Source organism: Eptesicus fuscus, chromosome 19, assembly GCF_027574615.1.
Source record: "Eptesicus fuscus isolate TK198812 chromosome 19, DD_ASM_mEF_20220401, whole genome shotgun sequence".
NCBI lineage: Eukaryota > Metazoa > Chordata > Mammalia > Chiroptera > Vespertilionidae > Eptesicus > Eptesicus fuscus.
Window position 1 is genome coordinate 18,081,788 of NC_072491.1, and position 24,432 is coordinate 18,106,219.

The window sequence follows — 24,432 nt, forward strand, 5'->3', positions numbered from 1 at the left end:
AGTAGTGAGTGTTAGAACAAAAGGAATAGAAACTTTAATATATTCAATTTAGTTATTCCATGCTGATTTACAAAGGTATAGTCATAGCAATAGCATTAACAGAAACAGCTATTGCCCTAGCTGGTTTGGCTCAGTGGATAGAGCATCTGCCTGCAGACTCAGGGGTGCCGGATTCAATTCTAGTCAAGGGCACGTGCCCAGGTTGTGGGCTCGATCCCCAGTGGGGGGTTTGCAGGAGGCAGCCGATCAATGGTTCTCTCTCATGATTGATGTTTCTATCTCTCTTTCCCTCTTCTTTCCTCTCTGAAATCAATAAAATAAAAAAAATAGTAACAGCTATTACTTGTTGAGTACCTTTAAGAGTGAATATTAAATTCAGCTACCTACATGATCTCATTCATTCTCCCAATAATTCATTATGATAGGTACTGTATTTCCAACTTAAAATCCTCCAAAAATTTCACCTTTTGCAAGTATCACTTCATCCCATCTTTTTGATACTTTGATATCTGGAGATGCTTATATTTATCTAAGCTCTTCTATCTAGATACTTAAGTCTGGGCCTTTCTTACAATATAGCGCTTTTCTCTCTCTCTCTCTCTCTCTCTCTCTCTCTCTCTCTCTCTCTCTCTCTCTCTCTCTGTCAACTCAGCTGCATGAGTGTGGATTCAACTCATCCCCAAAGCCTGCTCTGCCCCTAAGAATCCAATTGTAGGGAACCTTCACATGAGCCTGAAGAAAACTATGCATCCTTGCTAATGACACCTGGGACACTCCACTTGGAGACTGTCTCTCCTTTTTCTTCCTCCATAGATTTGCTTATTCAGGACAGCCTTGATTCTTCCACCAGTCCCAGTATAATACTACCCTCTTCTGTGGCAAACAGGAGAGTGAAGAGGAAGAATTAAGTTAGTGTCAAGAAGCTGATCAGAACTGTCTTCTCACAGACCCAGCTCTGTGTACTCAGAAATTTCAGAGATAGAAATATCTCAGCCTTCAGCAGATGCAAGCACTTTCCAACATCCTGAACCTTAGCTACAGATTAAGACCTGGTTCCAGAACCAGAAAATGAAATGTAAGAGGTGGCAGAAATACAACTGGCCAAAGAATAGCAACTGTGTGACTCAGCTGAGCTCAGCAATGACAGAGGAGCTGGGCCTCTCTTCCCGTCACCAGTCAGGCTTCTGGAAACCCTTCAAGGTGGAGCAACCAGATCTGCAGTAACCTAACTTGGGACCATTCCTGGAACAGCCCATCTTGTAACTATCATTCCTGGAGTAGTTGGGCCTTGGAACAATCAGGCCTGGAACAATCAGTTCTACAGTTATGAAGAGAAATCCCTGCAGCAAAATCCTGCCAGTGATTTGGAGGCCACCTTAGAAACTGCTGGGGAAAGCTAAGCAGGACTGCAAACCCCTCTGAGTATTGTAGTACCCAGCAAACCATGGATTTATTCCCAGGTTACTCCATGAACATACAGTGAGATGATGGGTATGTTATTCAATCTCAGTTTTGGCAGTGGCCATATTACCTCTCCTAGGATTTTCTATGTAGGTATCTCTGCCTTGATATGCTGCTTCTCATGCCCGTGTTCCAATTTGGAGTAGTGGGGTGGGTATGACTGGAGTCTACTCAGAGGTTTCTGTAGCCTTGCTGCTATAGACAAATGATAAAAGATGTCTCTGGCTATACATAATTAGATACAATACTATTTTGGATAACTCTAGGATATAGAATCTTAACCTCAAAAATAGAAAGTGGAAGTACAAAAATGTGTGAAAGGATTATTCGTATTTTCTGGGATTGGGAAGCTTGTTAAAAACCTCACTTCAGGTGATGATTAAGCTATAATATGCTTCGCTGATCTCCTCGGCCCCTTTTGCTAATTTGTTTATTTATAAAGTATTCATAAAAGATGTTTTGTATTTTGCTGTACGTGATAATACCAGTTTGGCTGATTGGTTTATAAATTTAAATACAAAAAAAAACACAAGTCTATTTTAACAAATAAAATAAAATAAAAGCAAGGAAACTGAGGGTTAAGTAACTTGCCTAAATAGCTAGTAAGTGACAGGCTGGGATTTGAACCTAAATAAGTCTGACCTCAGCATCTATGCTCTGCCACCTCTCTGTAGATTTCACCAACCCTTTGATATTGATGCTTTTCCTTGTTAAATAATACACACACACACACACACACACACACACACACACACACACACACATTCTGCTTCTGGTTATAGGATGTTATGGGAAATTTTTCTTCAAACTACAAAGTTCAAGCTTCCAACTTGCAATGATATCCAGGGAAGAGCGGTCATCACTAGTTTGAGTAACAGTATTAGATGCTCCATGGCCATTTTTATCCCTACTGTTTTGCTCTCTATGTAGGTCACCATAAATGACTGTCTGTAGAACAGGAGGGAAAAAATAACATGACCATCACCTCTGCTCATTAAGACTCTGGTAAGTGTCAAGACGTTCTCTTCTGCCACCTGTCCCTCCGATGAGTCACTGGATCCTTGTTTCCTGAGGGTGGAAGCTACCAACTGGCTCTTCTCCTTGTTGTTTATCCTATATCCATTGCTCAGATTAGTGAAAGTTAAACACCACACAATGCTCTTAGAACCATTGTGAGAGAAATACAATTATATTATAAACTATAAAAATAAATTTTTATAGTTTATACTATCTATATAAAACCCTAATATGCAAATCGACCGAATGGTGGAACAACTGACAGAATGACTGGCCTCTATGACACACACTAACCACCAGGGGGCAGACGCTCAACGCAGGAGCTGCCCCTAGCCCGCAGGCAGCGGTGGCAGAGGGTGGGGCCGGCAAGTGGGCAGTGCCAGGCCAGCCAAGGCAGTTGCAAGCTGGGGCCCAGATTACCCTGCCAGTTGCCCCACAAATTGGCCCTGATCGCTGGCCAGGCCTAGGGATCCTATCCATGCACAAATTTCTTGCATTGGGCTTCTAGTAGTTTAAATAATAGTTAAAACTTTATACTTTTAGTAAAAAGTACCATATGTCACTCAGTCTTGGTCCCCTAAATGGTATTTAGCTATCTTATTACTTATATAACTACAAAGCAATTTATAAACTGAAATTGTAGAGGTGCCCCTTAAGAAGCTACTTTCTGAATCAGCCAGGGAGGAGTTTAGAAAGTTAGTATGCAGAGAAATGACCAGGAGATAGTACAAATGATAAAATCCAGAGGTGTAGATGCATTTTTTATTTTAATTTACAAGCAATAAAATGCACTCTTTTCAACATACGGTTCCATGAGTTTTGACAAATGCAGACTTGTGTAACAATCACCACAAACAAAATGCAAAACAGTTCCATTGAATTACCCCCAACCCCCAAATACCTTAGGTTACTACTTTGGAGTCAGACTTTCCCACTAGCCTTACTGCCTGGCTACCACTGATCTGCACTCTTTCCCTAGTTTTGCCTTTTCCAGAACATCATATAAATGGAATCACATGTTATATAGACTTTGAATCCAGCTTCTTTCACTTAGCATAGTGCATTTGAGATTAATCCATGTTGTTGCATGAATCAGTAGTTCATTCCTTTTTATTGATGCACAATATTCCATTGTATGAATATTTGATTATCAAATTCCCCAGTTGAGGGACATTGGATTATTGACAGGTTTTGGTAATTAGGAATAAAACTGTTATAATATTCACATAAAGGTTTTTATGTAACATCGTTTTTTATTTCACTTAAATGCCTATAAAGTGGGATTGCAGGGTTGTAATTTAAGTGTATGCTTTTCAGTAAAAAACAAAAACACACCTACAAAACTGTTTTCCAAAGTACCAGTTTGCATTCTCACCAACTTAGTAGAAAAGTTTCAGCTGCTCAACACCTTTTTGCATATGTGGTACAGTTTTTGATTTTAGCCGTTAGAATCTATGAGTAGTAATATCACATTGTAGTTTTAATTTGTGAAATCCTAATGATCAATGATGTTGAGCATGTTTTCATGTACATACTTACTATCTGCATACCTCCTTTGGTAAACTCTAGTATCTGTTCAAGTTTTTGGACCATGTTTTTAAAAATATATTTTATTGATTTTTTTACAGAGAGGAAGAGAGAGGGATAGAGAGTTAGAAACATCGATGATAGAGAAACATTGATCAGCTGCCTCTTGCACAACCCCCACTGGGGATGTGCCCGCAACCAAGGTACATGCCCCTGACCGGAATCGAACCTGGGACCTTTCAGTCCTCAGGCCGACGCTCTATCCACTGAGCCAAACTGGTTTCAGCAAGGACCATTTTTAAATTAGATTGTTTTCTTATTTTTGAATTTTCATTATATGTCTGGATCCTAGGTCTTTGTCAGATATGGTGTTTCCAAATATTTTCTCTAAGTCTATGGTTTCTATTTTAATTTTCTTATCAGTGTCATTTGCAGAGTAAAAATGTTTTTTGAAGTCCAATTTGTCAATAGTTTTCTTTTATAAATTGTGATTTTGATGTTGTATCTAAGAATTCCTGCCCTAATTTAAGGTAACAATGATTTTCTCATTTTCTAGTTTTACCATTTATATTTATGCCTATGATAAACTTGGTATAAGGTGTGGATTATAGTCCAGATGCATTGTTTTTGCATATTTCAATTGTTACAGCAAGATTTGTTGAAAAGACTATCTTTTTTCATTGATTTGCCTTCATACATTTGGCAAAAATCAATTTACCATCTACATATGGGTCTATTTTTGGACTCTGTATTCTGTTCCACTGATCTATGTGCCTGTTTTTTCATAAGTACCATACTCTCTTGATTACTGTACCTTTAAAATAAGCCTTGGAATCAGGTAGTGTTAATTCTCCAATTTTGTTTTTTTCCAAATGTTGGTGATTCTAGCTCCTTTGTCTTTTCATATACATTTTATAATCAACGTGTCAATATCTATAAAATATCCTATTAAAATTTAGATAGAAAAATGCATTAATCTATAAGTCAATTTGGGAAGAATTAATGTCTTAGTAAGATTGAATTTTCTAATCCACACACAATATATATCTTTATTGATTTGGATTATCTTTGACTCCTTTCATCAAAAAATTGTAATTTGCAGCATACAGATACTGCATATATTTTGCTAGATTTAAACCTAAACGTTTTTGTTTTTAATGTTGTAAGTAGTAGCTTTAAATTTTTCCATGTCCAATTGTTAATTGCTAGTAAATAGAAATAACTATTTTTTGCATATTGACCATGTATCCTATAACCTTGATTAATTCATTTAAATAGACAGTTTACTATCCAGTCTGTATGCATTTTATTTCTTTTTTCTTATTTTATTGCGCTGGCAAGGACTCCACAACAATGTTTAGTAGGATTGATGAGAGCAGACATCCTTACTTGTTGCTAACCCTAGGGGGCAAGGATTCAGTCTTTTGCTATTATGATGTTAGCTGTAGTATTTTTTTTTTTAATGCCCTTTATCAAGTTAAGAAAGTTTCCTTCCATTTCTAGTTTGCTGTTACTTTTTATCATGAGTAGTTGTTGAATTTCAACAAGTCTTTTTTTTTTTTTTTTGCATCTATTAAGAGGATCGTGGAGTTTTTCTTCCTTAGACTGTCAATATTGTGAATTATATTGATTCACTAGGGGCCCAGTGCATGAATTTGTGCACCTCGAAAGGAACTGTGGGCTGCGAGGCTTCAATGGGCACAGGGATGGGTCTCGGCCCATCCTCCAAGCCCCTGCCTGGCCCCTCCCACCGTGGCCCCAGTCTCCTGTCTGCCAGCATCCCTGCTCCCGCCCCTGCTGCTCCAATGCGCTGATGGTGTGGAGTGGTTGGGGCTGGTGCCAGCAGCAGGTGCAAGTGGTGGTTGCTGCCCCGATCGCCCCTCAGGAGCAGGGGAAGGTGGAGAAGCCCTCAGGGGTGATCAGGGCCGGCAGCACCTGCTGACAGCACTGAGTGATCGGGACTGGCACCAGGCACCAGCAGCAGGTGTGAGCAGGGTCATCATTGGCAGCGGGTGTGAGAGGAGGCTGCTGGCCCTTATCGCCCCTCAGGAGCAGGGAGAGGTGGAGAAGCCCTGAGGGGCAATCAGGGCCAGCAGCTGCCACTTGCACCCAATGACGGTGCTGAGTGATTGGGGTTAGCGCTGGGTCCCGGCAGCAGGTGTGAGTAGTGGCTCCGGCACTGGCAATGAGTGCGAGCGGGGCTGGCGCCGGCAGCAGGTGCAAGCACCAGGCGGGACTGTGGAGCATGGGAGCAAAGAATTACCAGAGGCTTGCCCCAATGACAGCAACTGGTGCCCCGCCTTGGTCTGGTGCCCCTGCTCACCCGCTCCACCATCCCACCGCAGCCAATGCCCGCCATGTTCTACACCCTGCTGCCTGCTGCTGACACCTGCCATGTTCCTCGCGTGCCCCCTGGTGGTCAGTGCATGTTATAGCAACCGGTTGTTCGGTCTATTTGCATATTAGCCTTTTATTATATAGAATTATTGCATGTCCAACTGGCCCTACATTCCTTGGATAAGCCCCATTTGGTCATGATGTATTATTCTTTTATATGTTGCTGCATTTGATAATTGAGGATTTTTGTTATCATGTTCATGAGATATATTGGCCTGTTGGGTTCTTTTCTTATCTTTGTCTAGTTTTGGTATTAGAATAATGCTGAGCTCATTAAAAATGTCGAGAAATGTTTCTTCCTCTTCTTTCTTCTGAAACAATTTGTGTGGAATTCATATCACTTCTTCCTTAATGTTTTGTATAATTTGCCAATGGTACAAGTTTTCTTTATTGGAAAGCATCTAACATATAAGTTCAATTTCTTTAATAGCTATAGGACAGTTAAGGTGATCTATTTCTGGAATGAGTTTTGGGAATTTGTGTCTTTCAAAAATTTTTCAACTTAACCTGTTGTAGGATTTGTACGTGTAGAGATATTCATCGTACATTTAATTCTTTAAATTTCCTTAGGGTCTGTAGAGGTATCTCCCATTTCATTCCTAATACTGGTAAATTGGGTTTTCTCTTTTCTTTGTTTTGGTCAGTCTTGCTAAAGATTGATCAGTTAGAATGATGTATTCCAACTGGATGCATTTTAAACAAGAATCCCCAATTATTCTGATATTAATAGCTGTAGATGTTTTGAAGAAATCCCAATCTATATCATAGGAGATACTCAGTAAGAGGCAGCAAATCCCAAATAGATTTATGTTTAAATAGAGCTCATGAATTGCCTCACTCTAACCCAGTGGTTCTCAACATTTCTAATGCCGTGACCCTTTAATACAGTTCCTTATGTTGTGGTGACCCCCAATCATAAAATTACTTTCGTTGCTACTTCATAACTGTAATTTTGCTACTGTTATGGTTGAGAACCGCTAGCAGGGTCGCCTAAGACCATCGGAAAACACAGATATTTACATTACATTACGATTCATAACAGTAGCAAAATTACAGTTATAAAGTAGCAACGAAAATAATTTTATGGTTGGGGGTCACCACAACATGAGGAACTGTATTAAAGGGTCGCGGCATTAGAAAGGTTGAGAACCACTGCTCTAACCTGTCTCACAACCTATGGCATCATTTTACTGTTACCTTAAAAACTCAATCATTAGAACAAGATTTACCTGGGAAACTCAGTAACCACTTCAAACGAGTCAATGGTGGGTTTTCATCTTCCCCAAACACATCTTTGTAAAGCGGTTTATATTTCAAATGGTTATTGACATTTTTAAGAGAATATATTAAATATCTTATTAATTTTCTTACTCAAAAGAAGTTACTATGGTTCATGTGATTCTGAATTTAAAATAAAATTATGGGAATTTCAGATGATATTAAATGTTTTCCAGATGTCTTTAAAATTGATTCATATACTCATGCTGACTTGAGAAAAACAAAATAGGGCTCAAGAAATGACTCAAGACTCTAAAGCTATTAAAATTCAAATGCTTTTTTGACCCCCGTATGGTAAATGCCAAGAGAAATGAGTTGGAAAATGCCCAATGCCCATCTTCTTTTGGAGGTTCCAAAACTTATGACTAAGTTATTTCAGTAAGTCTAGGACCAATTATTGCTGTTTCCATAATTTTTAAAGCCATTCTGACACTGAACTGGACTCAAAAGGATTAATCTGCATTTTATGCTATGGCTGTAATTGTCAAAATCTGACTTAATAAAATAAAGATGGTAAAATAAAAGCGGTCCTAATAAATATTTATCCAACTTTCACTTTTTACTTTAATAAAATTTTTTCCTATAAGTTCAAATTTACTTGAAGTCCTCTAAAATCAGATTTATTTTTCTACTCTTATCAATATCCCCAAAGAACCTGTATGCCTCTTTGGAAAACCCTTTCTCTAAAACACTACATGAAGTTAGGGCAATCATATATTTGAGTTTAGATGATACATTATAATGTCACCTACCTAAAATGAGTTTGAATCAAAGCTATCAATATGAAATCAAACATTCATTAGAGCAAGTACTAACTGACCAACACTATATGCATAGCAGTTGAGAGATAAAAGCAATCAATGCCTTCTGCTTTTAAAGTAATGGCACTATCCTAAGGTGGTGTATGCAAGCACTATCAAGTAACAAGACAGAGTTTCTAAAAGTACCATTACTTATCCTATATAATAAAAGCCTAATATGCTAAGTGTCCAGTCGTCCATTCAACCAATCAAAGCATAATATGCTAATGATATGCTAAGGCTGCTCAACCACTCGCTATGACGTGCACTGACCACCAGGGGGCAGACACTCCAACTGGTAGGTTAGCATGCTGCTAGGGTCCAGCCGATTGGGACTGAGCGAGATAGGCCAGACACACCTTGGAGCCCTCCTGCAGTCCCTCTCCGCCTGGCCAACCTCCCACGTCCCTCCCTAGCCCCGATTGTGTACTGGTGGGGTTCCTCGGCCTGGCCTGCACCCTCTTGCAATCTGGGACTCCTCAGGGGATGCCGGAGAGCTGGTTTCGGCCCAATCCCACAGGCCAGGCCGAGGGACCACACTGGTGCACAAATTCGTGCACCAGTAGGGTCCCTGGCACCTCCCTTCCCCCGGCCACCTGCCACTGCTGCCGCTGGCCAGGGCAGGGCCAGAATGGGGGGAGGGGCCATTGGCGGTTGGCCAGCCAGCCCCACCCCCTGGTTGAACTCTCGGTCAAAGGGACAATTTGCATATGAGGCTTTTATTATATAGGATAAGTGAAAGAAGAAAGCTGGGTATAAGCTAGACTCTTAGCAGCATAAGAACCAAAAGAGGTGAATGTGGGGGGTTCCAGTCAAGATGGTGGTGCAGGTAAATGCAGTTCTTGAAAACTCCCATGACTGCATCAAAATTATAGCTAAACTGCAGAACAACCTTCATTCAGAACCACCTGGAATGTAGCTGAACAGAAGTCCTACAACTAAGAACAAAAAGAAGAAGCCACATCAAGACTGGTAGGAAGGAAAAAATAAAAGTCTGTAGGAAAGGTGGAAATGCGGACCTAGCTGGCCCCCTACCCATGTATGGTGGTTAAAAATTGGGAGGGAGCCATAGCCTGTTCATTGGTTAGAGCATGGACCTGCAGACTGAAGGATTCCGGGTTCAATTCCAATCAAGGGCATTGTACCTCGATTTCAGGCTCAATCCCTGGCCCCAGTCAGGGCACCTGAGGGGGCAACCAATCAATGTGTCTCTCTCAGATTGATGTTTCTCTCTCTGTCTCTCCCCCTCTCTTCTACTCTCTCTAAAAATCAATGGAAAAAATATCCTCGGGTGAGGAATAATAAAAAAAAAATTATTATTATTATTATTATTATTATTATTATTATAATGGGAGGGAGCCCTAGCCGGTTTGGCTCACTGAATAGAGTGTAGGCTGCAGACTGAAAGGTCCCAGGTTTGATTCTGGTCAAGGGCACATGCCTGGGTTGCGGGCTTGATCCCCAGTGGTGTGCAGGAGGCAGCCAATCAGTGATTCTCTCTCATCATTGATGTTTCTATCTCTCTCTCCCTCTCCCTTTCTCTCTGAAATCAATAAAATATATATTTTTTTAAAAATTGGGAGGGATATCTTGGCTGCAGAAGTCCCCCTTGAGGAGTGAGGGGTCCCAGACCCACACCGGTCAGCCCAGGGTTCCGGTACCAGAAAGAGAAGGCCCGTAACTTTTGGCTGTAAAACCCAGTGAGAATTGTAGCTGAGGGAGATGGAGGGCTATTGATGTTATTAGATGTCAAATGGCATTCCATACAGATTCCTGATTTTAGACATCAACAGACAAGCAAAAATGGAAATAGCTGTTCAAAATTAAAACTATATATAGTAAAATCAGGAAACTGAAAAGATGCCCACTCTCATCATTGTTGGTTAACAGTGCATCCATCAGGGATTCCAGAACAATGAGATGAAGTGAAAATAGAGTTAGAAAGTATTAAATGCTATTGTTGTATAGATAATACAATTATATACTTAGAAAACTAGTGAAAATCAACTTCACAAAGTTCTAAAATTAATAGGTTTTTAGCAAAGCAACAGAATAAAAGATAAATATACTAAAACTAGAGGCCTGGTGCACAAAATTCGTGCACGAGAGGGGGTGTCCCTCAGCCCAGCCTGCACCCTCTCCAATCTGGGACCCCTTGAGGAATGTCCAATTGCCCATTTAGGCCCGAACCCAGTGGGATCAGGCCTAAATGGACAGTCAGAAATCCCTCTCACAATCCAGGACTGCTGGCTCCCAACTGCTCGCCTGCCTGTCTGCCTGATTGCCCCTAACCACTTCCGCCTGCCAGCCTGATCACCCCCTAACTACTCCCCTACCAGCCTGATCAACACCTAACTGCTCCCCTGCCGGCCTGATTGCCCCTAACTGCCCTCCCCTGCTGGCCTGGTCACCCCTAACTGCCCTCTCCTTCCAGCCTGGTCACCCCTAACAGCCGTCTCCTGCCGGCCTGGTTACCTCCAACTGCCCTCCCCTGCAGGCCTAGTCACCCCTAACTGCCCTCCCATGCTAGCCTGGTCGTCTTCAACTGCCCTCGCCTGCAGGTCTGGTTCCCCCAACTACCCTCCCCTGCAGGCCTGGTCTCCCCGCAACTGCCCTCCCTTGCAGGCCTGGTCCCCCCCAACTGCCCTTCCCTGACAGCTCGATTGCCCCTAACTGCCCTCCCCTGCTGGCCTTATCACCCACAACTGCCCTCCCCTACCAGCCATCTTGTGGTGGCCATCTTGTGTCCACATGGGGGTGACCATCTTGTGTGTTGGAGTGGTGGTCAATTTGCATATTACTCTTTTATTAGATAGGATTCCTGGAAGTGGGGGTGGGGAGGTGAAGTGGGGGCTGGGCAGTATAGACTAGTGTTTAAAAACAAAGGCTCTGGAATTAGACCATCTGGGTTCAAATCCTTCTCTACTATTTATAACTATATGACCTTAAGCATAACTGTTTCCTTCTCTGTAAAATGGATGGTAATAATAGGGCATATTACATAGGTTACTGCGAATTAAATAGGATAATGTATGTATAGCACTTAAATTATAGTACCTAGCACATGATAAACTCTTTTCAAGTAAAACAGTTTATATACGTTCTCAAAGTCATTTAAAAATCTTCAAAATAAGTCTATATGAAGACAGAATATGATCAGAAAACAAAAGCATAGTAGTTATTAACAGTGTTTTTTTTTTCCATATTTCATTTCCCAATACCAAATGTATGATTGGAAATAAAAACCATGCTGGCTGGTGTGGCTCAGTTGGTTGGTGTTGTCCTGTGCACCAAAATGTCACTGGTTCCTGGTCAGGGCACTGCCCAGGTTGTGAGCTCAATCTCAGGTGCAAGGCCTTTGGGAGGTGGCCAATGTTCTGCTCTCACATTGATGTTTCTCTCCCTTCCTCTCTCTACAAATCAATAAAAAATAGTTTTAAAAAACTTATAAATTCAAGTCGATAGATATTTGAATTTATAACCGTTTTTTAAAACTATTTTTAATGTGAAGGACAGAGATAAATAAGATGTGGCAGGCCAATTAATAAATTCCGTATTCCAGGGGGAAAATGGTGAGTGTCTGATTCCTGGAGAGGAGGAGGCAGTTTGAAAAGGACCATTTTATTGTTTACCTTGTGTCAAGCACGCACTCAAAGAGGAGGGAAAGAAAGAAGGGCAGGAGGAGAAGGAAGAAAGAGGAGGGTGGGGAGAGGAGTCCTGGGGGGACAAGAAGGGAAGGGTGAGGAGGGGAAAAGTGGTAGCTAGTATGTATTGAGTGCAGGCCCTATGCTAACTGCTTCATGTGAACTGTTTCATTTAATCCTATTAACCTTCAAAACAGAGGTTAAGTAACTTGTCCAAGAGCACAAAATTTGCAACTGGCAAAAAATTCAAGCCTAGTTCTTAACTACTAAGTTATTAATTATTTGGAGGAGATACTGATTAGATAGTGGAAGCTAAAGGGAAGAAAAAGATGGTCTTAACCCTGGCTGGTTTGGCTCAGTGGATAGAGCGTCAGCCTGCAGCCTGAAGGGTCCCAAGTTCGATTCCGATCAAGGGCGCATGCCTGGGTAGCGGGCTCGATCCCCAGTAGAGGGTATGCAGGAGGCAGCGGATCAATGATTCTCTCTCATCATTAATGTTTCTCTCTCTTTCTCTCCCTTTCCCTTCCTCTCTGAAATCAATAAAATATATTAAAAAAAAGAAAAGAAAAGAATCGTCTTGTGTCTAAAGGACAGAATCAGTAGTGATAAGAAATATGGATTTGAGTGGAGAAGTGGAATAAAATGAGGATACCCCTTTGTTTTTTGCAGTTGTGAAAGCACTATCCAAGACACTCTAAGTAAAAAAAAAAAAAGTCATTTAGATTACACTAAATCAATTTCACATTACAAAGGAATTGACCACTGATGGTCAATAACAACACTTAAAAGACAAGGTAACATTCTCAATCCTTTTACTCCATTGTCATTTCTGGGAAAGTAAAGTGAAACATGGGAGAAAACAAAAACACTTCCTTTTTTTAAAAATCAAGCTTTTTACTTTGGTAACTTTAGGAAGGTCCATGTTTGCCTCGGTTTGATAAGATCAAGTTTAGTAATGGGAAATAGCTTTAACCAATCAATATTTCCTTAGATTCATACACCAAGGAAAACCTTTCAGGACCCAGCAGCATGTTTTAGTCATGCCATGTTCAATTCGCTTTCAGAGATGCAGAGTCTGGCTGGTGATATTGCCAAGTCAATGCTTTCCTCTGGATACACACCTGATTAAAGGCTGCAGGATCAAAGAGCAAGCCACTTACAGCAAAGTGCTGTGGACTCAAAGCTCATCTGTGAATGGAATTACTTAAAACTATTTTAAAGGGTCATCACAAAGAGGGTGCTTATTTTTAGAAATGAGTTTTCTTTTGATACAAGGAAAAATGTTGTCCATTTCCCTTATGTTTATAACAACATTCCAATTTAATCTTCAGTTTAAAAATTCCTTAATTATTGCACAACAGTGTTTTGTTGATTGCACAACACCCACATCTCTGTTAGATACTAAAAATTTAGACTTTTCTATGTGTGTGTGCGTGCACACATGCCGTTATGTGTGTGTGCATGTACACACATTATTTTCCTTTATGGTAATAATATACATTAATTAATATACATTAAGCTATGGTTTACAATTTTAATTCTGCTCTCAGAGAAAAACTATAAACATGAAACAAATATAAAAACACTGTATTTTTACTAATTTCATTTTTACTTACCCAAATCTTTTTCTAGTAACAGCAGTGGGGCTTGTACTGTGCAGGTATCTATTCCATAACTTTATTCTTTGGAATTCCATGTCCCTTGTTGTCGACCTCTTAGAGTCACTGGCATGCATATATACATTGGTCTCCAAGTAAAAGTAACTAATAGGTGTTGGAATTATTCTTAGGGTGATGACTAGAATCTCCTACAGAAAAGCCTTTCAATCTAAATTTCCTTTGTTGGTTATCATAACTATCACAGAAAAATCTGGAAGAACATATGCCAAAACACACAACCACATGTTTTTTTGTCCAGTCAGACATAAGAACCCAGCATAATTATTCTTGAATTAAAATCAAAAGCAAGTTTATAAGAAGAGATCTATGTTCTTTTAAATACTGAGACCTCATCTAGTATTCAGTTGATAACAATCATTGTATTTACTTCACTTTTGTTTATACTGAAATTAAATGTTGAGAGACAAAAAAGTCTTACCAATTTAAATAAATAATGTGGGGGAAAACACTGCATACCATTTTATATCTTTATATGCCTTCGGCATTTCTATTTTGAGGAAATACATTGTTCCAATGTAGTGTAACTTTAATTTTCCTTGTCTTATATTGTTTTATAAAATTCAAGAGTGAACTTTTAAAAATAAACAAGCAAACAAACAAAACACAAAAGAAGTTTGTCTGCTCCTAGAAGACAGAACCAGAAAAACATTGGATAAATTTAAAAAAACACACACACATTAGTTTTGCTTCTCTACAATTTAGTCATTATAGTAGAATATAAGTTTCAAACACACAAAACCTCGAGTCTCCTGGTGCATCTTGTGTTACCATCTCTTATTCCACTGGAATTCCTATGTTGGAGAAGAGTGTTCTTAGGATAATTTAGCTGAAAAAAAAAAGAAAGAAAGAAAGAAGAAAGCTACAGTTCTTCCTTGCTGTCTATTCAAATATCCAGAGATGCCAAAGGAAAAGTTTTTTCACCTTTTTCCTCAGATGCTCTAGAAGAGAGCAATCTGTTTTGGTAATTTTCTTTTAACTCGATGAATGCTGTTTCCCCTAAATGTTCATTCTGTTTTCTAAGAGAATGCAGCAGCTTCTAAAAGAAATAATTTTGTCAGTATGGGGCATTATATACTTTCTAGTCAACTGTTGTTCCTGGAGTTCCTTAAGTCACATTGATGTTCAGATAAGAAAAGGTTGCTGGATGATCAAGTGGTAAACCTGAAAAGTAATGTCCAACTTGCAAGATTGTTTTGAGACTCACTTGAAATGATGTAAAAAATTACAGGTGAATGTTAAGGAAAAGTGGAAATGCTAAGCAAAAAAGAGGCATTATTACTGATTGTTAGTGAAACTTCATTTAAGTACCACAAGTCTTCAAAGAACAAAGTCCCCAAGTTAGACAACCAATAATGTTCTGTAATTGTGTCCTCTATGAAAACATAAACCAGGCTGATCATGTAGAGCTCTGGACCATTTCTGAATCAATTTGACTACTCACCTCCACCCAATATTTTCTAGGGCTGGTTATACTAACACCCCAAGAAATTTAATTTTTTTAAGTAAAAATAACAAAGTTCCAATACTCATGTGTCACAGCTTCTTAAGTTTAGTCCCTATCAGTGTAGTGTTTATAGTGATAGCAATACATATGCCACCACCGTGCTTACCTTTGATACACAAAGATAAAGCTCCTGGTCTGCCATGATAGGATTCATACTTCAAGCTGTTTTGTTTTGTTTTGAAGAGCAGTGATGATTTTAAGCTGATCTATGTGCACTCTTTTGTTGGTCTCCCTCACATTCAAAGGCATGCACTTAGGAAACGGCTGGCAAAGGTTCAAGGTGCAAATCTGTGGCTAGGAGTGGTGAAACACTGACTGGTGTATTCACAGATGGACCAACAGCTCTGACCTGATTAGCCAACTGAACAAAGACACAGCTAATCATGTGCTTCCTCTACGCAGACCATTTGTCTTTAAAACGAAGTGAAAAGCTGCAAACTCCCTAGTAGAGGAAGCCAGAGAGAATCATGGCAATGCCCTCTTTGCTAGACTGCTGCTTTTACTATTTCCCAAACATCACCTGTGGACCTGAATGTACAAATGGGTAATGAGAGTGGCTATCTCTTAGTATCGACAATCATGCCTACTATTTGGGGAGTACAAAGTTGAACAAATCATGGTTTCTGTGCTTAAAGGGCAATGCAGAAGGCAAGAAAAAAATGTCCACAAATAAATGCAATCCAATGGTATTTTATTCCCCTAGGAAAGCTGCCAGATTTCAAGTCCTGAGTAAGAGTGTCTTTCTGTGATCCAGTTTTGCTTCCCCTGCCATTCTGCACATCCGCTGCTGCATAGCACTGATCACATGGGATCTTAGATGTATACCTTTAAGCAATCGGACTTAATATACACAACCAAGTATACTTAGCTTATTTACCTGGAATTGTGCCTAAGTGCCCAAGCTGTTTGCCAGTTCAAAATGTCAACTTCTTCTCATGGCTCAATTGTCTTCACAACACTTAAAAACAAAATTAATCAATCTGGCACTGTTCTTCCAATCGCATCAGACTAAATGGAAGTCAGAACAAGAGTCACAATTTTAGAACCAAAATAGGAAATGGCCTTAATGTTATTTCTTACAGATTCTAACAGTCAAACAGTTTACTAAATCCATGAGATGAAAAATTAACAAAACCTAACAGTGTTTGTGCTACCTCTCCAGGAAGTTAACACTTTTCCAGGGGGATTGTTTGATCTCCGAGAGAATTAAAAATGCAGTGGAGTAAATTATGCATGGAAAACACACAAAACAGTTTAACAGCAGCCTATTTTCTAAGAGTCTAATTAATGACTCATTGGAAGTTTTAAACATTTAGCTCTAGCAGTTTGGCCCTGACCTTGATTACTTTTCTTACTGATGATCTTGACTGCTCAGTATTTTACTGACATTTACTGCTGAGGCAAATCTGATTTAGGATTTCAATTGCTCCTGTGTTAACAGTAGCACTAGAACCAAAGGGTTTACTTCCCAACTGACCTCTGCAAGATGCTTGAGGGTATTTGACTGTACTGTGTCTATACATCCACCAGCTGGAGAACAAGAGTGGTCATATTTAATTAAAAATTAATTATGTGGGGATCAACAGTAGGCTGGCAAACAACACAAGTTCAAAATATTGTGAATTGAGTCAATAATTTTGTATACTGTCCGGCTGTTTTCCTGACCACTGGAAGTAAAAAGGAAGAAAAACATCGGAAATCATTGGTATATGTCTCTGCCTCTCTCTGTTTACTTCCATTACCAAGAAAGAGCCAAGACCAAGAGGAAGACAAGGTTTGAGACTTTTCATAAATTGCAGTAACACGTTTTTAACAAATATTCAACTGACCTCACCATAATAAAGTATCTTATAACAGCACTTCATACTTATAAGTCTGTTTTCACATACAGTAGTACTTCTATTGTATTATGTTTGCGTGTCTGCATCTCAGACATCAACTGTGAACTCATGGAGGGAAGGACTGCGGCAGTCTTTTGTTTGTGTCTAATCTCAAGAAGTCAGGCACACAAAACAGTTAATATTGCCATTAGACAGATTCGGAATCAGAGAATAAGAAACACATAATTTTGTTCAAGATCACCTGATAATAACAGGATCAAAATTAAGGTTTTTGGACAAATACATTTACTTATCAACCTTTCCCCTTCAAGTCCACATTTTTTCCATTATACCATTTTGAACAAGATTCATTTATTCAATTATTTAATCTAATATGAGCCAGGCATTAGGAATTCAATAATAAATAAACCAGATGTCATTCATAAACAAATGAAAATGACAGTCTAGGATAGATATTAGTCAACTAATTATAAAATTAACAATGCAATTACAAGTGGGTGAATAATACAAAAGAGACTGACACTGTAATAGAGGAATATAGCCCAGTCTAGAGGTAAGGAAAACTTTTCCTTCAGGAAGAAAATATCAAGATTTCCTTGGTATCTGAGTTGAGTTCTGGAGTATAAATAAATAAACTAGAAGTACATCTATGCATGGGAAGTGGGATTAAAGGGAGAAAAAATTAATTCTCAGGAATTGGAAACAGAATTGTAAATATCAAAGCAGAGGATAGATTGTGGCTCTTTAAGGCAGTTTTCAAATGTGGATTGATACCAATTAATGGTATCAATTACAATTACATAGAATAATAAAAAATAATCACATATAGTAAGAGTGAATATTGTTTACAAACTTTTGTAACAGTTAAATGTATTTATTTTTATAGTATTGGGTCATGATGCAAAACATTTTTCTTACTCTGTAGCAGTCAAAATAGCTTAAAGCCACTGTTTTAAAGGACTTAGAGGCCATTGGGGCTCCAGGCTGGCATAAATTGAAGCTGATGCTGCAAGCTGATAACAGATAATGAGAATCATGTTAAGGATTTAGTCTTTAGGCTAAGAATAATGAAAAGCCATCTAAAGATTTTAAACAGGGGAGAAAAAATGGTAAAATTTAAACTTGAAATGATTAACTCTGTAATATGGAAAATAGGTGAGAATAAGGGGTCAAGAATAGTTAAAATGAGAATAATTCAAAAGCTATTGTACACATTAGGTGATGGGTAATAATTTGGGCAAGAATGATGCAGGATAGATTCAAAACACAAAATATAAAATAAGTTTAAAGAATACAAGTGCACACTGAAAATTTAATCTATATATATAAAAGTCTAATATGCAATTTGTCCCTGTGGGAGTCTGACCAGGAGACCAATCGCTTGCTATGACGTGCGCTGACCACCAAGGGGCGGCACGGAATGAAGGAAGGCCCCAGCTGGCAGCCAGGTAAGGGAGGCCCTGGCCAGCAGCCAGAAGGCGCCTACCCATGCCCCAATTTCGTACACCTGGCCTCTACTAATAGCATAAGTGACTAACAAGATGAAAAATATTATTAAAATAAGAAATTCAGGGAGAAACCAAGATGGCGGCATAAACACCTGAAATTGCTGCCTTGCACAACCACTTCAAAACTACAACTAAAAGACAAAATGGACATCATCCAGAACCACAAGAAGGCTGGCTGAGTGGAAATTCTACAACTAGAAGAAAAGAGAAAAGCACACTGAGACTCAGAGGAGCTGCGGAAGTAAAGTGCGGAGGTACGGAGGCGTGCACGAAAAGGGCTGGCAACTGAGTACATGGTTGTCTTTTTCAATCGGAGGGAGACACAAGCTCCCGACTGCTCTGAACTCCAGTTCTGGGCGAGACTCTGGGGGCTCAGACTCATACCAGGAGAAACTGGACTGTATGGCATTGGGTGGAACTCGAGGGCGGCTTTCTCTTAGAGGTGCTTGCAGCGATTACCGAGGGACACTGAGACCCAGGGACATCATAGGGCAGGGCTGAGGATCAGCCATAGCTGTTTGCTTCAACCTGTTGATTGCCTGAGACCCCACCCCACCCAATTTACAATCCCACCCCAGGTGTGTGCAGAGGCTTTTGCATATGAATGGCCTGGTCCTTTGAAATCTAAAATTACCTAACAAACTGCAGCTGAGTCAGAGAGACCCAGAACATCCAAAAGAAGGCCCAAGGCCCCACAGCAACTTGCATTGCTTCACAGCTGGGCCTCATCTGGGCACCTCCAAACCCCAAACAAAGAGGAATCTGCAGATCTCTCCATAGCTCCTACTGGGTGGCCTCAGGAGAGGCTAAATTAGCACCTCCTTGGAGATCCAAAAGCCAGTGTACCCAGTGGTCAGAGTGGGACCATCCAGATTACAACTCCTCAGATGCATAAGGGACACACTCAGGGGCAGACTCAGTGAGCACCAAAGTCCCACTGAAGCAAGTCTTGTCTCATAAGGGTGTCTCCAGCACAGAAGTTCTCCCATTGTAGACACAGCTGATTCTCACAGTCAATTGGCCTTGAGGTCAATTCCTCCCAGTGATACCAACAACAATCAAGGCTTACCTATAAGACTGTGCACACAGCCCACAAAGGGGTGCACCAAGAGTGTCCACCTCAGGTAACTGGGGAGGCTGAGCCACTGGGCCCTATAGGACACCTAGCACACAAAGCCACTCTATCAACACAGGGAAGCAGCCAAAATGCAGAGACAAAGAAACAGGTCACAAATGACAGAAATAGAGGAAAGCAAACTACTGGATATAGAGTTCAAAACCACGGTTATAAGGTTTTTCAAGAATTTTCTAGAAACTGCTGATAAATTTAGTGAGACCCTCAAGGATATGAAAAAGGACCAACTAGAAATTAAGCATACACTAACTGAAATAAAGAATAATACACAGAGATCAAACAGCAGACTAGAGGATTGTAAGAATCAAGTCAAAGATTTGAAATACAAAGAAGCAAAAAACACCCAACCAGAAAAGAAAAAAGAATCCAAAAATATGAAGATAGTGTAAGGAGCCTCTGGGACAACTTCAAGAATACCAACTTCCAAATGATGGGGGTGCCAGAAGAAGAGAGAGCAAGTTATTGAAAACCTATTTGAAGAAATAATGACAGAAAACTTCCCCCACCTGGTGAAAGAAATAGACTTACAAGTCCAGGAAGCGCACAGAACCCCAAACAAAAGGAATCCAAAGAGGACCATACCAAGACACATCATAATTAAAATGCCATGAGCAAAAGACAAAGAGAGAATATTAAAAGCATCAAGAGAAAAACAGTTAGTTACCTACAAGGGAGCACCCATATGATTGTCAGCTGATTTCTCAACAGAAACTATGCAGGCCAGAAAGGATTGGTAAGAAATATTCAAAGTGATGAATAGCAAGAACCTACAACCAAGATTACTCTCCCCAGCAAAGCTATCATTCAGACTTGAAGGTCAGATAAAGAGCTTCACAGATAAGAAAAAGCTAAAGGAGTTCATCACCACCAAACCAGTATTATATGAAATGCTGAAAGGTATTCTTTAAGAAGAGGAAGAAAAAGGTAAAGATAAAAATTATGAACAACAAACACATATCTATCAACAAGTGAATCTAAAAATCAAGTGAATAAAAAATCTGATGAACAGAATAAACTGGTTAATATAATAGAATCAGGGGCACAGAAAGGGAGTGGACTGACAATCCTCGGGAGGAAAGGGGTGTGGGGGGTGCAGGAAGAGACTGGACAAAAAATCATTCACCTATGGATGAGGACAGTGGAGGGCAGGTAAGGGCAGAGGGTGGAGTGGGAACTGGGTGGAGGGGAGGTATGGGGGGGAAAAAAGAGGAACAACTGTAATAATCTGAACAATAAAGATTTATTAAAAAAATAAAATAAGAAATTCAATGGACATTTAATAGCAAATTAAGACACAGAAGAGATCTTTAATGAACTAGAAGACAGGTATCAAGAGATTACCCCAAATGAAATGCAGCACAGATGACAGAGATAACAAACATATGACAAGGAGTAAGGTTTTTCTGGAATAGAAACTCAAAAACCTGAGAACCAAGAAGAAATATCCAAAGAAATGATTTTCCAGAATTGCTGAGACAAAAGCTATTTTTGGACACAGGAGGTCCAGTGAATTCCAAGCAGTACTCATTTTTTGAAAATTCACTTAGATATATATTGTAGTGACACTGCAGAACACCAATGTAAGGAAATCCTAAAAGCAACCTGAGAAAAAAAGTCTAATTACAAAAGGAATAAACAAGAAAAAATTATACAAAATGTCAAAATGTTAAGGTTGCAATATAAAGGAAGGACAGATTATGGACAAAAATAACTGTCTAGGAAGATGATAGCAGTAAAAGCCTTCCTCATATTATTGGCAGAGATATTAATTTTAAGACTTCAAAATATACATGTTGAAATTTGTAGAGTGACCTCTATAAGAATAAAAATACAATGTTTAGATGCCTAACTAGTCAGAGAGAAAAATGGAACCATAAGGGGTAAAAACCCAAATTGGAAAAGTAGAAAACTCATGATAATAGAAATAAACCCATATGTTAGTAATCATAATAAAAGAAAATAAATTTATCTCTCTAGTTACAGAAACATGACCATCAGACTGGTTCCTAAAACTCCAGACAAGCAAGAAGATAAAAACAATGTATTCATAAACACTTAAATGAATTAATTATGGTATAAGTCAGACAATGTTAATATTATGAAGAAGTGAAAAAGAATTAACTAAAGCCAAATACACCAACATGAATAAGTCAACATGGATGAATCTCAGTGTCTAGAAAAGCAAGGCAGAATATCAAGTACGATTTCAACTAAATACATGTCAAAAACATGCAAAATTAAACATTTTTTTAGGAATACATATATAGGATAAAACCACAATTACAAGGGAAAGAATTAACACAAAAATCATGGTAGTGGTTAAAAGCATAAACAACAAATGCTTGTGAATGCATAAAATCTTTTAAAAAAGAGACAACTCTTTAATGTAATGTTCATGAACTCTTCTTCTTAGATGTGTCCCAGACCCTGTAAAAAGCTGCTGTCATTTAGGAGGTTCTCACTATTTAATGGGAAAAAAACACACAAAAGAAAATTCATCAGTACATAATCTATGCTCTCTATATTTTACTGGGACAGTTTACCTGTTATCAAACTTTAAAAATGCATATTAATGGTGAACAAAATGTTGGCAAAGTGTAAAAATGGCCATTCTTCTTCTTCTTCTTTTTTTTTGTAATCCTCACCAAAAATATGACCCTATTGATTTCAGAAAGGGCGAGAAACACTGATGTGAGAAATATCCATCGGTTGCCTTCCATATGAGCTGGACCGGGAATCGAACCTGCAACCCAGGTATATGCCCTGACTAGGATTTGAACCTGTAACCTTTTGGTATACACGATGTAGCCCCAACTAATTGAGCCACCCGGCTAGGGCTGACCATTAATTTATATAGTTTTTTTCTGATTGATACTAGTAATTCATGCTGCATTATCTTTCAAAGACCAGCAGTATGTGAAAAGCTCAAGTGGTAGAAAGAGCAAACATTAATTATGCATATAATGGATAACCTTGAAGGAGCAGAGCATAAATAGAAAAACAATCAGATAGTCATCAGTTTTGTGTTTCAATACTTTGGTGTTTTTTATTTTTTTTTGTGTGTGAAGCAACTAGTATCCAATGGTAGATACTGATAGACTTAGTTTTGTGGATCAAGATCCTCATTTACAACTTAGTAAACATATATCCCTTCACCTATTGTAAATTTAGTCCTTAAGGATTCATAAGGCAATAATAATGTGAGGGGCAGTGTGATATAACTGAAAAGGCGTTTCCAATTCCATGCTTAAACATTAACTAGATATGGCCTTAAGTAATCATCTGAGTATGCTTTCTCATCAGTAGTATACAAATCTTAGCACCAAAATTTCAGTTTTCCAGGTACTCAAATGCTTGATTCCTTAGGGTTGTTTAGAGATAATAGATGTGAAAATGCCTAACACACAGTAAAGAATATTACCTTCCTATCATTCTTCCCTGTGGTTTTTACTAGTCCACTATGGCATATTAAGTAACTGTTCGACTTGCTTTTAACTACTGTTATCACGTAGAAATCTTTGCTATTAATGTAGCTTGGTTGAGCTATATATAATCTTAAGATAAAAAGTGAGGATTAATGATGTCTCGAAGAACTTTTTGCCCTTGGGTCACTGATAAAGAGGGATACAGGCATTTTATCATTCATCCCATTTCTACATATCCTGAGTAATATATGCAATTTTATGTTAACTATAGATCTATTTCTTATATATCTATACTTTTGATCCATGGAATTAGATCCTACACATGAGGTAAGGATTTGTTTCCAAGTAGTTACTCATATACCACTTTTGAGTACTTTCTCTCTGAACCTTGACCATTTTGTACTACAAATGATCCTCTAAACTGGGTATTTTCACAACACTGGTTAGAGATGAATAAAAAAGTAGCATTTGGCTTACCTTGACCAGTAATCCTACCATTAGCTTTAGCTTTGGGCTACAGTTGAGAACTACACTGCAAACCAGGTCTGAAACCACAGCACCTGGGCCAAATCAGACCTGTATTCTCTAAACTTAACTGAATGTCGAGGATGGTCTAATCAGATGTCAAATAAAATAATATCCATATATCTTTTATCTCCACACCATGCCTTGAAAGCAGAAACAGAAATTTCTGTTATGGAACTGGGTTTTAATTCAAGAGAAAAATCAAACCACTTATGTGTAAAGGAGACTCAATCAGGACTTTATATATACACTAGGGCCCAATGCACGAAGATTCGTGTGAGAATCGGCCTTCCTTCCCCTGGCTACCGGCAGCGCCTTCACTCTGGGCCAGAGCCTCCTTTCTGCCTTCCCACGCTGCCCAGAGGCCTGGAGAGGCTGGGGTGGTGTGGAATGCCTGCATCGTCACCATGGTGACAAGGAAAGCGTCCCACCCCACCCCCAGCGAATGCAAATTAACCCATCTTTGTTGGCTGGTGGGCATCGCGAAGGTACGGTCAATTAGCATGTTACTCTTTTATTAGGAAGATGTTAAATACCTTGGGTGTGCAATAAACTGTGTGCGTTGTTTAAAATATTAAAGGAGGCATTTACAAAATTCAGCTTATGCCCTGGCCAGGTGGCTATTTTGGAGGGTCATCCCATACACCAAAAGTTGCAGGTTCAATTCCCTGCCAGGGCACATATCTAGGTT

At 39.2% G+C, this 24,432-nt stretch overlaps 1 long non-coding RNA gene and 1 pseudogene across 1 annotated transcript; one reads left to right on the forward strand and one right to left on the reverse strand.

The window, feature by feature from the left end:
• Window positions 1-656: 656 nt before the first annotated feature.
• On the forward strand, window positions 657-1,540 carry LOC114232085 (homeobox protein NANOGP8-like; annotated as a pseudogene).
• Window positions 1,541-14,527: 12,987 nt separating this feature from the next.
• LOC114232123 (uncharacterized) lies at window positions 14,528-24,077 on the reverse strand. Its single transcript, XR_008554548.1, has 3 exons — window positions 23,694-24,077; window positions 16,185-16,315; window positions 14,528-14,629 (listed from the first exon to the last, which is right to left on the reverse strand). It is a non-coding gene; the product is annotated as an uncharacterized LOC114232123 (long non-coding RNA).
• Window positions 24,078-24,432: the final 355 nt, after the last annotated feature.